The following is a 12386-nucleotide window of genomic DNA, read 5'->3' as shown; positions in this document are numbered from 1 at the left end:
AAGCACTTTGGCGCTAGATATTATTAAATCATGCATCGTTCTTTTTATAAGTATTATAAGTATTATAAGCCTTACGTCACAGCTGCGAATTCATAAGGATCGCGAAAAAAGCGATGCGCCTAATTTCGCAACCACTTCTTTTAATTCACCGTAATAATTCAAATTTGTTTTATTTTTTTTTATCTTCTTTCCTACCTTTCTTCCTTTCTTTCGCAAAACTCGCCAAGAGTTGAAGCACTCAAAGCGCGGGACTTGTTTGAAAAATTTTACCGCGATATCAGTGGAATATATCGTGCCAGTTTATGTTCCTAAAGAGCCAGTCGAACGCTCATATTTCTCTTACATCGGATGGTCGCAGTTTGAATGTTTGACCGTTCGCCGTTCCATCTTGAAGCGATTATTTTTTTTCCTTTTTTCATCTCAGCTTCTTCTTTAGAGCACTTTTTTTGCCAGTTGGACGCGCGGCCTTCGACCCGAAGTGCGTTAAATCCTGTAACTTTTTTTTAACCCTGAGCATTTCGCACTTCCATGATCCAGACATTGGGGAAAAAAAACCATCGAAGTGCTTACGTGCCGGTTGTAAATATACTCCGCAAGTACCGTGGTATAAAATATCGTTCAGCTCTTAGGATCCCAGGATCCCGGTGTAATGTTTTTATCCTTATTCTCAACTGTCGGATTGATGCAAAAGTAATAACGTGTCGTTATAGGGAATATAAATTACGGTTAACAAAGTGAAAATGTTACTGGTTTAAATAAATTTTCAAATATATACGGTATACCTAAGTTATTATATGCTTTACACATTTCCGCCGAAGACATCGATCGATTCCGTTTCTTATAAGCCAGGGAAAATTAATATTAGAATGTAACAAGACTTGACCATGATGACGTATTTGATCATAAATTACGGCTGTAAAGAACCGTTCATTCGGAATAAGACAAGCCAGCTTTGTGAGAAGAAGAAGAAGAAGAAGAAGAAGAAGAAGAAGGAGGAATGAATTAAGGAAGTCGGTATCTGACGGTGCATCTGTAGGATACTGGCTAATCCAAGTTGTTCTCGGCGAAGAGTCTCTAAATTGAAGTGCAGGTACTTTCCTGCATTGCTCTCTTCCCTAGCCTTTGGAATTACGGTGAGAAGTAGCTACCAAGTCTCGTTATACCTACTCCTATAGCTCCAAAGCCATGCACATTGTGCTCAAACCGCACGCCCACGTAATCCTTTCTGTATCTAAGGGCTTGAGGAAATAAGTAGAATCCTCTCTTCTTATGTACAACTACCTCCTCTCGAGTGTTTTTCAAACTACGTGACTCTTATCTCAGTTATCTTTATATAAGTATAGTATCTTTGTACTCGTGGTGATAAGAATTTTGGAATTATATCCCAACAAACGGGTCATGAAGTAAGGGGACAAAAGACTTACGATTGAGACAAAGCTTGTCACGTTTATTATACTATTTTAATTTTGGTCTACCTAACCTAACTTAAAATAGATCACCATGGCTCTTGATTTATCGCATTTTTTTATTCGAGCTTGGTTCAAGAGTCTGTGAGAAATTTAGAACCCGCACTGGTGGTATGCATGGACTAACGTATAGAGTACGGCTTCGTTCTAACTGGAGGTAAGTCAAAACCGCCGTGAAAACGATCCTAGACGTCAGTTAACCCGGTTCAAGTCGAATAATGTCCTCGTTAGACGGAGTCGCAGGTCGCGTTGAAGGGCGTAAATCACTAAAAACGTATTTTCGTATTACGGAAGTGAAAATATATACTTGACTGCGTTCGCTCATCTGTCTCTGACCGTCTATCCGTTACTACTCGCTAAGATGAACGCACTTGTCCAACAATTATAGACCATCTGGCCATCCCCAAAAGAACTGAAAAAATTCAATTTCTCGATTTGAACGATTTTTTCTTTTCCGAACGACGTTACATGTCGGAAAGCAATTTAAACACGTTTCTTGCTGCTAAGTACTCCTGAATGGAATTCAACAATTCATCATTCGTTCCTCAATAACAAAACCATTGCCTAAAATAATTGTCCAGGACGAGTGAAGCGCGTTCTTAAACTAACTTGTCCAGATTACTTTGGGTTCTGTAAGTAACGTTCTTTCTATTTCATTTCTTTTTTCGTAGTGTGCATTTTGAACGGTTTGTAATAACGTAATAATGCGATCGCACTCACGTACGTCGTTACCCACGCTGCACGTGCTTACGCACTCGAGTGCGTGAGCGTCTGGCATATGGCGTATATTATAGGTAGACAGAACTCGTGATCTACGGCAAAGACAGAAGCGCTGACAGACTGGGTAATTGGAAAACGGTAATCGTTTCGGTGGCACGTCGAGCCGACACTCAATCGCCAAAAGACGCACCAATTGAAGCCGCTTATTCTTTTTATTTTTTATTTTTTTACGGACATGTTCCTTCCTCGGTCCTTCAGAGGTTGACAGGTTGAATACCTTCTGGCTTGCAGGTTTTCAACAACGAGATAACGTACGTGAGGAAATCCTTATACCCCTTTATCTCTTTTTCAATTTTTTACTCATCGTCGTCATCAGATTCGGTTGACAGTTTTACGGGCTTTGATCTATCGACGAATATGCTCGTCGCGATAACCCGATCCGGAAATATCTGCATATACTTCAGGGTTTCACACACAAGACCGTTTTAAACCTCTGACCCACAATTGGTGAGGGTGCTGCACGTATCGGGCAAGAAGCCAGCATCGTTGATTCTGAAAATGTGCAGAGCGATGAGTCAGGCCGGTTAAAATTGGATCATTGGATCGGTTGATTGAGCTATGAGATCACAGTGGTTGTCTCTTCTCTAGCCAGTTTGTCTGGCGTGAAGAAATTGCCGATTCACGGGGACGCAGGCCAAAAGTAAATATCACACTTGCAGCAACTGACTTGGGACTGAATTGCGTTAGGTACAGGAATTTTTAGAAATCATCGTCGTTACGATTACAAAGTAAAAAAAAAAAAAATCACTCAACGATGAGAAACGAATCTTCTGATTTTATGGATTGTTTGCACCGAGCAGGACCTTTTTAGCCGGAATACGAGTTAAAATAATCACGAGGAACTGTGCGGCGGTTAACGATTCCTCGAATCACTCACGAAGACGTTTGATGCTGCAGCGTCAAAAAAGCAAAAAAAAAAAAAACGCATCCGTTAACGTCCTGTATTCAAGCACTTTACCTAACTTTATTACAGCGCTCTGACCTCATCATTGTAACGATGATCGTATAACATGCAGTCATTATAACCAATCATAAAGTCAAATGAATAGAGAAACGAGAGGATTTCAAATGGGTGAAACTCTTCTAACGGATATTTCTCTGGAGAGATTGTAGAGCGTATATCATCATAATCTTGTTTCACACCTTGCGTTATCTCCACGATACGTCGTCGACATTCTTCTCATCGGCAGACAGTAAGCGTAATTTGATATTCAACGCGGAGACACTTGCAACGCTTAAAAATCAAGTCAGCCTTATCCAGGAAAAACTGGCGTACTCTCACAAATGCTCGTACGAATGTATCAATATGCACATGCGCCTCTCATTCAAAATGTGAGAAAGGAAAGTCTCGCACACTGTTTGAAAAATTTAACTAAACATAAGGACTCAGCAGGTCCCCTTTATGTTTCAGTTACTTGTTATACATTTCTGTTGGCAGTAGATATGCCACAAATTATTGTAAATTTAACACTTAAGGTGTCACATCAACGTTTCACTTGTACATTTTTTTTTACTTAGTAACATATTCAAATATCCGAAAATTTTAGTGAACCTGCCATCACATACACATTGTGACAGAAATAGCACCTGCCACTGACTTGCAGGACTTACAGGATCAATTCTTACCTTTCATATTTCAACCTTTTATTGCTCTTATCAAGTTGAGTTTTTAAACTCGAGTATATCGTCGATGTCTCAGGTTAACCCGAGGATCGAGAACAGCTGTAAGAACTGTGTTACACAAAGGGCCCGGATCGTTTGCACCTCTATGGTCCCAAGTAACGGTATATCAGTATGCGTAGCAGTAGGTACTGTAAGGTACTATCAAGGCACAAGAGCCTAACTGTGCATACGCTCTCTGCGTACTGTATGCTGTACACATGGGCACAATTCTTTCAGCTCTTGTGACGTCGATAATAACGCGCCAATTCATGCGATATCATGTGTTGATAATCATGATCGAGTCAAAGTTTGACGAGATCGTTTGTAAGCCCGAATATCGCAATCAACCAGTGTGCTCCTAAAGTTCAATCCTGACATACATGCCCTGTGCGCGTATTTACACACGTCAAAAAAGGAGCAAAACCTCCTACAGCACAGATTAAAAGCTCGACCATGATGCTCAAACACTGATCCTTTGGGGCGATTAGCCATCACTCCGCGGAATGTGGATAAGAAATGGTCCGAGGAATCAAACTGCTGCTGCAGTTGGAGTGAATCACGAAACGAAGGGAGCTGCAGAGGTCGGTAGACGTGGACTACGTCTGCGATTATTTTCCACCGCTATTAATAAGCTACGTGCAAATTGCATCGGGGTCATTCATACTTCGGCTTGCATACGTTGTAGGTACAAGTTAAAATATCCTAACCTTAAGTAACGCGAGTCTTAATGATTCTGCGGATGAGCAATGAGTCATGTTCGGATCCCTGAACACCTCTTGAACCATTAGAGCCACTCGCTGCCTAATGATTGCCTGATCCGAAATAAATTTCAAGGAGAGAGTAAGACTGGGGAAATGGAGCATTCGTCTCGCCGACGAGCGTTTTTATCTTTCTTTTATTTATTATGTCAAGCACTATACCGTTCGTTATCCATGAACTAGAACGGGGTAAGTGCCTCGTTTTCGGGGTATTCTTCATTATCGGGTTGACATTTTTTCTGGAAGAGTTATAGGCGCAGGTCATTGGCAAGAATGTCGATGGAGCATTATCTTAAAATGATGATGGGAAAATATATTGATGACCTCTGCAGACATCCAGCTTCGTGAATTTGATTAGGCACGCACAGCTGCTGTTGTGCAGCGTTATACGAGATACGTGACTACCGACACGCAATTAGACGAGATGCTTTACTCGTGATGTGAATTGTAGAAAGGTCGTATATGTATACTATTAGAGTAGATAAACCTGATTATCGTTCCTAATAGCATCCTATACAGGACGCGTTACAACTACGTGAACGTCTTTTACTATTAAATACGCTTCAGGGACTGCGGACGAGATTTATTTGAAACGATGATTGACTGCCGTTTCTCCAACGTCCAACTTGACGTTAACGAATTAAAATATTATCACCTACTTTGCTCCTGTTGACCGTGATTTGCTTCCTCCGGCATGGATTATTGCTGTTTCGCTTTCGTCAGTGTCGTTGAAATGCTGCGCGTTGCGTCGAAACACATTCAAGACCCAACTCAAATTTCCATAGACGCCATAGACTAAGTTTAGCGTGAGAGACATCTTGGTGCTGCTATTGCACTTTTGGCACATCGACGTGAACGCGTAATATAATAGAGAGTGTCGGAGTACAAACGTGGTCACGCTTCGTTTCACCGTACAAAACGATCCCGGTTCCGCAGCTGCGCCTTTCTATTATTCGACGCATCTCTCGGTGCCAAGAATTATTACAGCTATGCACATGCACCGATGAGCTATGTCGCTACTTGGGAGCGGATAGGAAACACGATACGTGAACAAAATTTGTCTGAATCGTTTTAAAAAAAATGCTGGCGAAAACAAGAAAATGCAAAAATTATGCATCTGTGGATCGAATTTTCAAATGGTTAAAATATAGGTCAACCGGAATGTGGAATTTCGTCAATTTCAAATTTTTGAATTCACAATGGCTCCCAATTTTCAGAAAGTTAAAACAACGTTTGGTCAAACTTAAAAGGGATTCTAATTTTCAAAAGCTTCCAAAGTAAATTTGTTAGATTCCAAAATTCAAGCATTCAATGCATTCGAAATTGAAACCTTTCAAAGATTCGAATGTTACAACAAACTATCTGATAGCTAATGCGGCTTTCGACTGTTCGGAATTTGTCCTGCATCCTGTTGACGGTGTCGAAGTGAAGAAAGTGAAGTTGAGACACGGCGAAGGAACGCAGCAAAGATTTGAATCGAGAGACTAATTTCTGTGTTAACGATTTTTCTTGTTTACTTTTTTTTCGGTCCCCGGGGCGGATGGCTTGATGGTCTGATGGACTACCGACCCACATTTTTCCTATACTAGGTAGTCAAGGACCTCACGGGTTCGCCCGGTCCCAAAGATTAATGAGGCCCATCCATGGTGGGCGGAAAGTGTTGTGTTATACCTCGTCATTTGCCGACATAAGACTGTAACCATTTTACGTTAGACATGGGTCTAATTTATGGCGTCGCGCGTGCAGGCAAACCCACCAAAATTGACCTGTCACGCTTGGATAAGTCACACACGTGGACAAACCTATGAAACTGCTTGAACCTAGCTTGGCAAAAAAATGTCGGCAATTTTTATAAATATCCTCTGCTGAACTGGCCGACGTTTTTTGCACGCGGCATTAAAGAGAGAGAAAGTGAATAGTGGACAGGACAGACCATGAGGTGGAAACCGGGTTCACAATTTCCTGTAATCTGTGGACTGCATGACAAAAAATCTACATCTAATCGACGCAAATGCAGTTAGAATCATTAGGGTTAATTGATCTCTGGTTCGCTCGATGTAATTCCTAATCATAATTCAACCGGATAATCGTCCTACATCTCGACATTAGTGAATGTATGCACCTGTAATATCAAATGAATTGTGAACTGTAATAAAAAATTACATGACCTTGAACGAAGAGGATGGCTGTTGTGCTTTTTTTCAAAATTCAAACGCGTAGTCAACGTGTCTCATTGCATCCTGAAATTGAACTCGAGTTTTCTCAACGTAGTCTGGAATTCTTAAGATCGAGTGAAATATGACCACATACCATTCATTTGCATAATCAATGTGCGCACGCGCGTCTAGACTGGCCGATTAACCACAATTTTCATCTTCATTAACGAGACATTTATCTGTGGTCACGTGCCGACGTCACGTGATTCATTGGGAAGGAGCCAACGATCCCTCACTCGAGGTCTAGATCCTGCCTGATGGCCTTTGGGCGTCCAATTTTAAACCCTAGTCATTTTTTTCGAGCGAACCAAGACAATCGATCGATTTGTAATAAAATAATGAATCCTGTTTCGGGTAAACCTCTTCTCTCCTTAAAATCTAATTTTACATTTGGAATATATTGATAAATTTCCACCCTTCATATGTCTCAGTTTTGAATAACTCGCATCTGTTTTTTCACCCTTGAGGGAAAAAACTAGGTTATACGATATCACGATTTTGAGAAAAAGAGAGTCTCTGCGTGACGCGTTCCGCTGAAGTTTTGGGCCTCAACTCCTAACGCGGGTAAAAAATTGTTTGTATATTCTGTAATATAGACTTTTGGATTGAGCTACAAGGTGGTCCTCTCGTCGGGAAGACCTCAAGACCCTCAGACGGCTGTGTGGATTTATGCGGACCGTAGATTGTAAGGCTGTCGCGCGGATTAATCAGCGCTCTCCTGACGCACGATGCAGAAAAATCTTGACCCCGACAAGATCCTTCGCCCTTTGCCTCTCCACGCCGTCCAGCCCTCTCATCTCCTCCGCCAGACCGGATGCGCGGGATAATTCATTAGCTATACGTGTATATAACGTAAGCCACCCGCAGTTTTCTTGAATTTACGATCTATCAACCCGCGGTGTGTGCAACCTCCACGGTGAAAAATTGGGATCACATCAGGATAACCTTTGGCCGAAAGATGCGGTTCTCACGTAGGTTGGTAGAAGGTATCCGATCCCTTTTGGCTCCTCTTTTATCGTTCGACTTTCGATCTCCCCGTTCGACGAATCCTCGAATGTAATCTCTTGCATTCAATCCTGGAATTTTTCTGGACACGATTTCCGAGTGTAGTTATGAGCTTCTTGGATCAGTTGAGTATTGACTGGACTCCAGGTCCAGAAAATTAGAAAATGCCGATGCAGGCTACATCAAATGTGCTTAGAAGATTACAACATACCTGCAAGAAACGTTGAATAGGTGTTGCAGCTTAACGCTAGGAAACATGGCATGCACGATTGGGCAAGAGAGAAAAGTTGGATTGCGAAGCGATGAGAGACGCGTGTTGAGACGACGAGGATCGTGACGCGAATCGCCATTCAAGCTGCGTTGCTAATCATAACAAATCGCTGCTCATTGGCACCAAGGCAGTCATCACGTTGCATCGTTTAATTGACGCTACAAAGTCGGTACAAATCGGGCTTGTTGCGGGGATCAATCAACGACCTGACCTTGGCTAACCCCTGACCAGTGCACCATTCAAACTTCTAACCATCTTCGTTAGCCTTCGTCATTCGCGGCGCTGGTTTCTATATGCCGGAAAAACGTCCTGACACTGATACCCATCAGCTGGACGCTATTGAATGCGGTGAAACGGCAAGGTTAGGTTAGCACCGTTGATTCATTATTCATAAGCAATTAGTAGCGCGATTATGACACCCGCGGTATCAGGTCGACACGGATTACCTTCGCCTGCACGTCCGGCATAATATTGCTGTATCGAATGGCGGTTTACCCGATCGCCCACTAGATTCTCGCGGTTAACTAACTTCGTCCCACGTCTAGTCAGTCTCCATTTGCCAATTAGATACCTCTCTGCATGATTGTGAGAAAAAAAGACATGACATGATCCGTTTACTTGAAATCGTTACATCCGATGTTCGACGCTCATACGAGGGTTAAGATTCGTGGAAAAATGTTCACCTGGTGCAGAGAACCTTCAAGGTGTCACGTTCAAAGCCTGCGTAGACATTGTAATAGACATGACTGAAGGTTATCTTGAACCTTGATCGCGTTTATCAGATATCTACGTCATCCAAAAATGATCGTGCGAGTTCTGAGGGGCGAAGAATTCCTTCCTGGACATTCATCTCTTCTCGCTGCTGATCCATTCTTGTTCCGATCGTTCTCTCTTGATTTCATTCATACTTTCGTCTATCACTATGTCATTTGTACACAAGTGTTTCAGAGAAACATCATAGTCTAGCCTCCGGAAATATGTCAGCTAGTTTTGCAATAGATCTGAATTATTCTGATGAGAATAAATGTTACTTCTCGAACCACCGACGACAATATCAAAATTCCTGGCTCTCAACCATCGCATGAGCATGTTTCATTCCCCGTACAGAAATAACCTGCTGACGCCACCGTTCTTATTACTACCGTGACTTTCCACATTCCCCTCCTTCCTTATGCGGAGATACCATGCTTGATAGGGACTTCCATATGGGAAATGTCTCACTCCATGATACGAGAGTCGGAGAAGTCTTCTATTGAAACGTCTCTGTCACGGTGAAATAAGACTTAAAGAGTGTAACAAAGAAGGTGTATAGAGAATGATGATTCAAATCGTTGGAGGGAGGAAACTCCACGTGAAATTGGGCCTCACACTGCGTCGGATACATCGAGACGGTAGCCTGCGAGCCTTAAAGGCTCATTCACCCTATACGAGAGGAACGAAATATTTTCGATAGAAACTGACCGAGAACCGCCTGGTCATCCAATTCTCAAGCGACAAAAGTTTTTTTTTTTAAAGGGGTTGTACCTAGTCGGGATTTTTGAAAAATCAATTTTATTATTTTTTTTATTTCATTCGTAATGTACCTACGTTTAAGTATATGTATGTACATAAAATTTCATATCCATCCGACAAATATTCTTGAAGTTATGCGGACATTTGCAAAGACGCCCCGGACCGTTTGAAAGTGCTTGTAAAACTTTGAACTTTGGGTTTTTCTCAAAACTATGTCTTCAAAGTTGGTGGGCAAGTCTTCGCGGAGACGAATCAACCGATCCGTCTCATATTTTGTCACAAGCTTTATGAATATATTTTTCAACCCCTGATCGAAGGTTTTTTTCTCGCCGATAGGTATTTTCTTTACGTTAATTTATATTAACTAAATCTTTTATGGTTTTTTATTTCGGATGATCCAGTCAAGATATTTCTTGTTCACTGCAAGACGCCTTTTTCAGAGGCGCTCCCGGAGATCGGCTATATTTTTATATCAATAAACTATTAACTTTTATATTAATAAACTGAAATATCTCTTTATGAAAAATCCTAGAGAAATCGCTTTTTTCGGCCTCCTGACCAGGTATAACCCTTTAAAGGTGTGACTCACCCCAGAGGAATCGAGCGTGTAATGAACCTCAAAGTGACATTGATTGCAGACATGCAACGCCAGTTTTATGGGCTTCGATAGCGGTACCCACGAAGCCGGGCTATAAAATGAAATGCGCTTTGTTCACCATCATTCACCGATCATCGACGTGTCCGGGTGAATCGGCTATTCGCGGCACTCCCTCGTGACTCTCGTCCATGCGGTTTAAACTTCTTGCGCAGGCGCCATTTCCAGACGACATAATAACCCCTGAGGCATAATTTCGGTCTGGACCGAAAAATCAAGGCCCGACATCTCTGCATTGTTAGATTATGTGGGTGCGAGTTCCGTTCCCTAAGGTGTTCCACATGGTTGGACCGACATGCATACCCATTTCTCAGTTTATCATCAGACAGCATTGTCACCTTTCACGCAGTCATTCCCTAAAATTATGCATTATGCGTTGCAGCGATACATTTTTCTTTCATGATTTGAATATTGTCCTCGGTTAGATAAGATAAGACGTTTAGATACGAGCCTCTCGATTATGAGTCCCTTTTCTTCACTCGGTACCTTATTATAACGCGGCTGCTTCGATTCTTCTATTACTAAAGGCCTTGAAGAGCAGACCTTAGATCGAAAGGGTGTGAGAAAGAGGAGGAAATACTTTGTCATGCTCTTTCTCAAGGACACATTCAACCGTTAATAAGATCAACCAATGAATAGATCGCTATGTGGCTACATTATAACCCTCGTTAAATTGTCAGGTATATATTTTGCAGAGCTTCAATGCACCGTGGAATTCAGAGAATAGCGTGTGAATTGCTATCCGTAAACGAATTTATTCCACTCTCACTATCAGCTCATTCCTTCTTTGCTCGTCTTGATTACGGTACGTACGATTTCCATAAAAAATGTGATGTGGAAGGGACAAAAATAACAAGAAACAAATGGAAGGGAGTTGTTGTGACGCAGCAGGTGTGATTAAAATAATACGCTGAGAGAAAGAAAAAGAAGTCCGTTAAGAAATATCTAAATTTCCTGAGCAACTGCCCACCACGTGGTAATTTAACGTTATACAAACACTCGAACACATGTAATGCAATGCATGCAGGTTCTAGCGAACCTTTCGACCTTTGCAAAGTAAAGCCTAAATAGCCGGCGATTGAACAACTTGACTCAGGACGAGAATCCGGCCAAAATCCGGTTAGAACCAAATTCTTCTTTCGAGAAAGTATCCCCCACATAACAACGACTAACAAACACCGGACGCTGCGCTTTACAACTTTATACATGCGCGCAAACCGCTTACGTAGCGTTAAAATGTGTGCAGAGATCGTATTCAAGTTTATGCAAACGTCGGCTTTACTGTAAATAAAAGGATACGGGATATAACTGTGTACGTTGTGTAGATACTAGTGAACAAGACCTACCACGCGAGAAAATGTGTTGCGAGGTGTTGAAATGCCTGTCTTATACTTTTTTTCCGTCTTTTTTTTCTACCACTATCGCAGACGTTCGGTATAAACATGCCGAGGATGAAATTTTCCATTAAAAAGCTATTAAATGGAAGAAAAAAAAACATTGTTCTTCGACAGACGATCGGATTGCAAGATCGGCACGATATAAATTATAAAAGCAACTGTCGCGTACGAATCAGAGTTATAAAAAACGGATGCTATATTTATCTAGCCAACTAGCTGCATCACAGTTACCTAGAAAACGGATTGATTGCACAGTGTGTCCGTTTGTCTAATCAATCCGTCGATAAATACACGCTGCTGAAACTCGTTTCCACAGATAGCGTGTCGCTTTCCGACACCTTATGCCGCATGCCCCGTTACCAGCAATTAATGCTTCCAGCTGAGATCAAGGGTCGGCATTGTTATTTAAACATTAATTGTCATGGCCTTAATGGATCTGCACAGCATGACCAGCCCTCGGGCCACATGGATGGCACACATGGAGCAAAGGTAATGATATAATCTTCGTATACAGCATACGTGTTCAAGAATGAATTCATTTCTGCAGTGTACCAAGTGTGAACAAATGGTCCACTGATTTATCGGTCATAGTTCGTTGAGCTTGCCCGTTCTCTCACACACCATAACTTATAGACGAAGCGAGACAGTAAGGCAAAATTAGGTA

General features: G+C 41.8%; 1 protein-coding gene across 1 annotated transcript in view; it reads left to right on the top strand.

Annotated features, from left to right (window-relative positions):
• LOC124406988 (myb-like protein X) overlaps positions 1–12386 on the top strand; it is a 67082-nt gene that overhangs the window by 39310 nt on the left and 15386 nt on the right. The gene's annotated exons all lie outside the window — the stretch shown is intronic.

The sequence above is a fragment of the Diprion similis genome, chromosome 6 (assembly GCF_021155765.1).
Source record: "Diprion similis isolate iyDipSimi1 chromosome 6, iyDipSimi1.1, whole genome shotgun sequence".
NCBI classification, from domain to species: Eukaryota; Metazoa; Arthropoda; class Insecta; order Hymenoptera; family Diprionidae; genus Diprion; species Diprion similis.
Note: the sequence above shows the minus strand (reverse complement) of the source record. Positions and strands in the feature narration are given on the sequence as shown.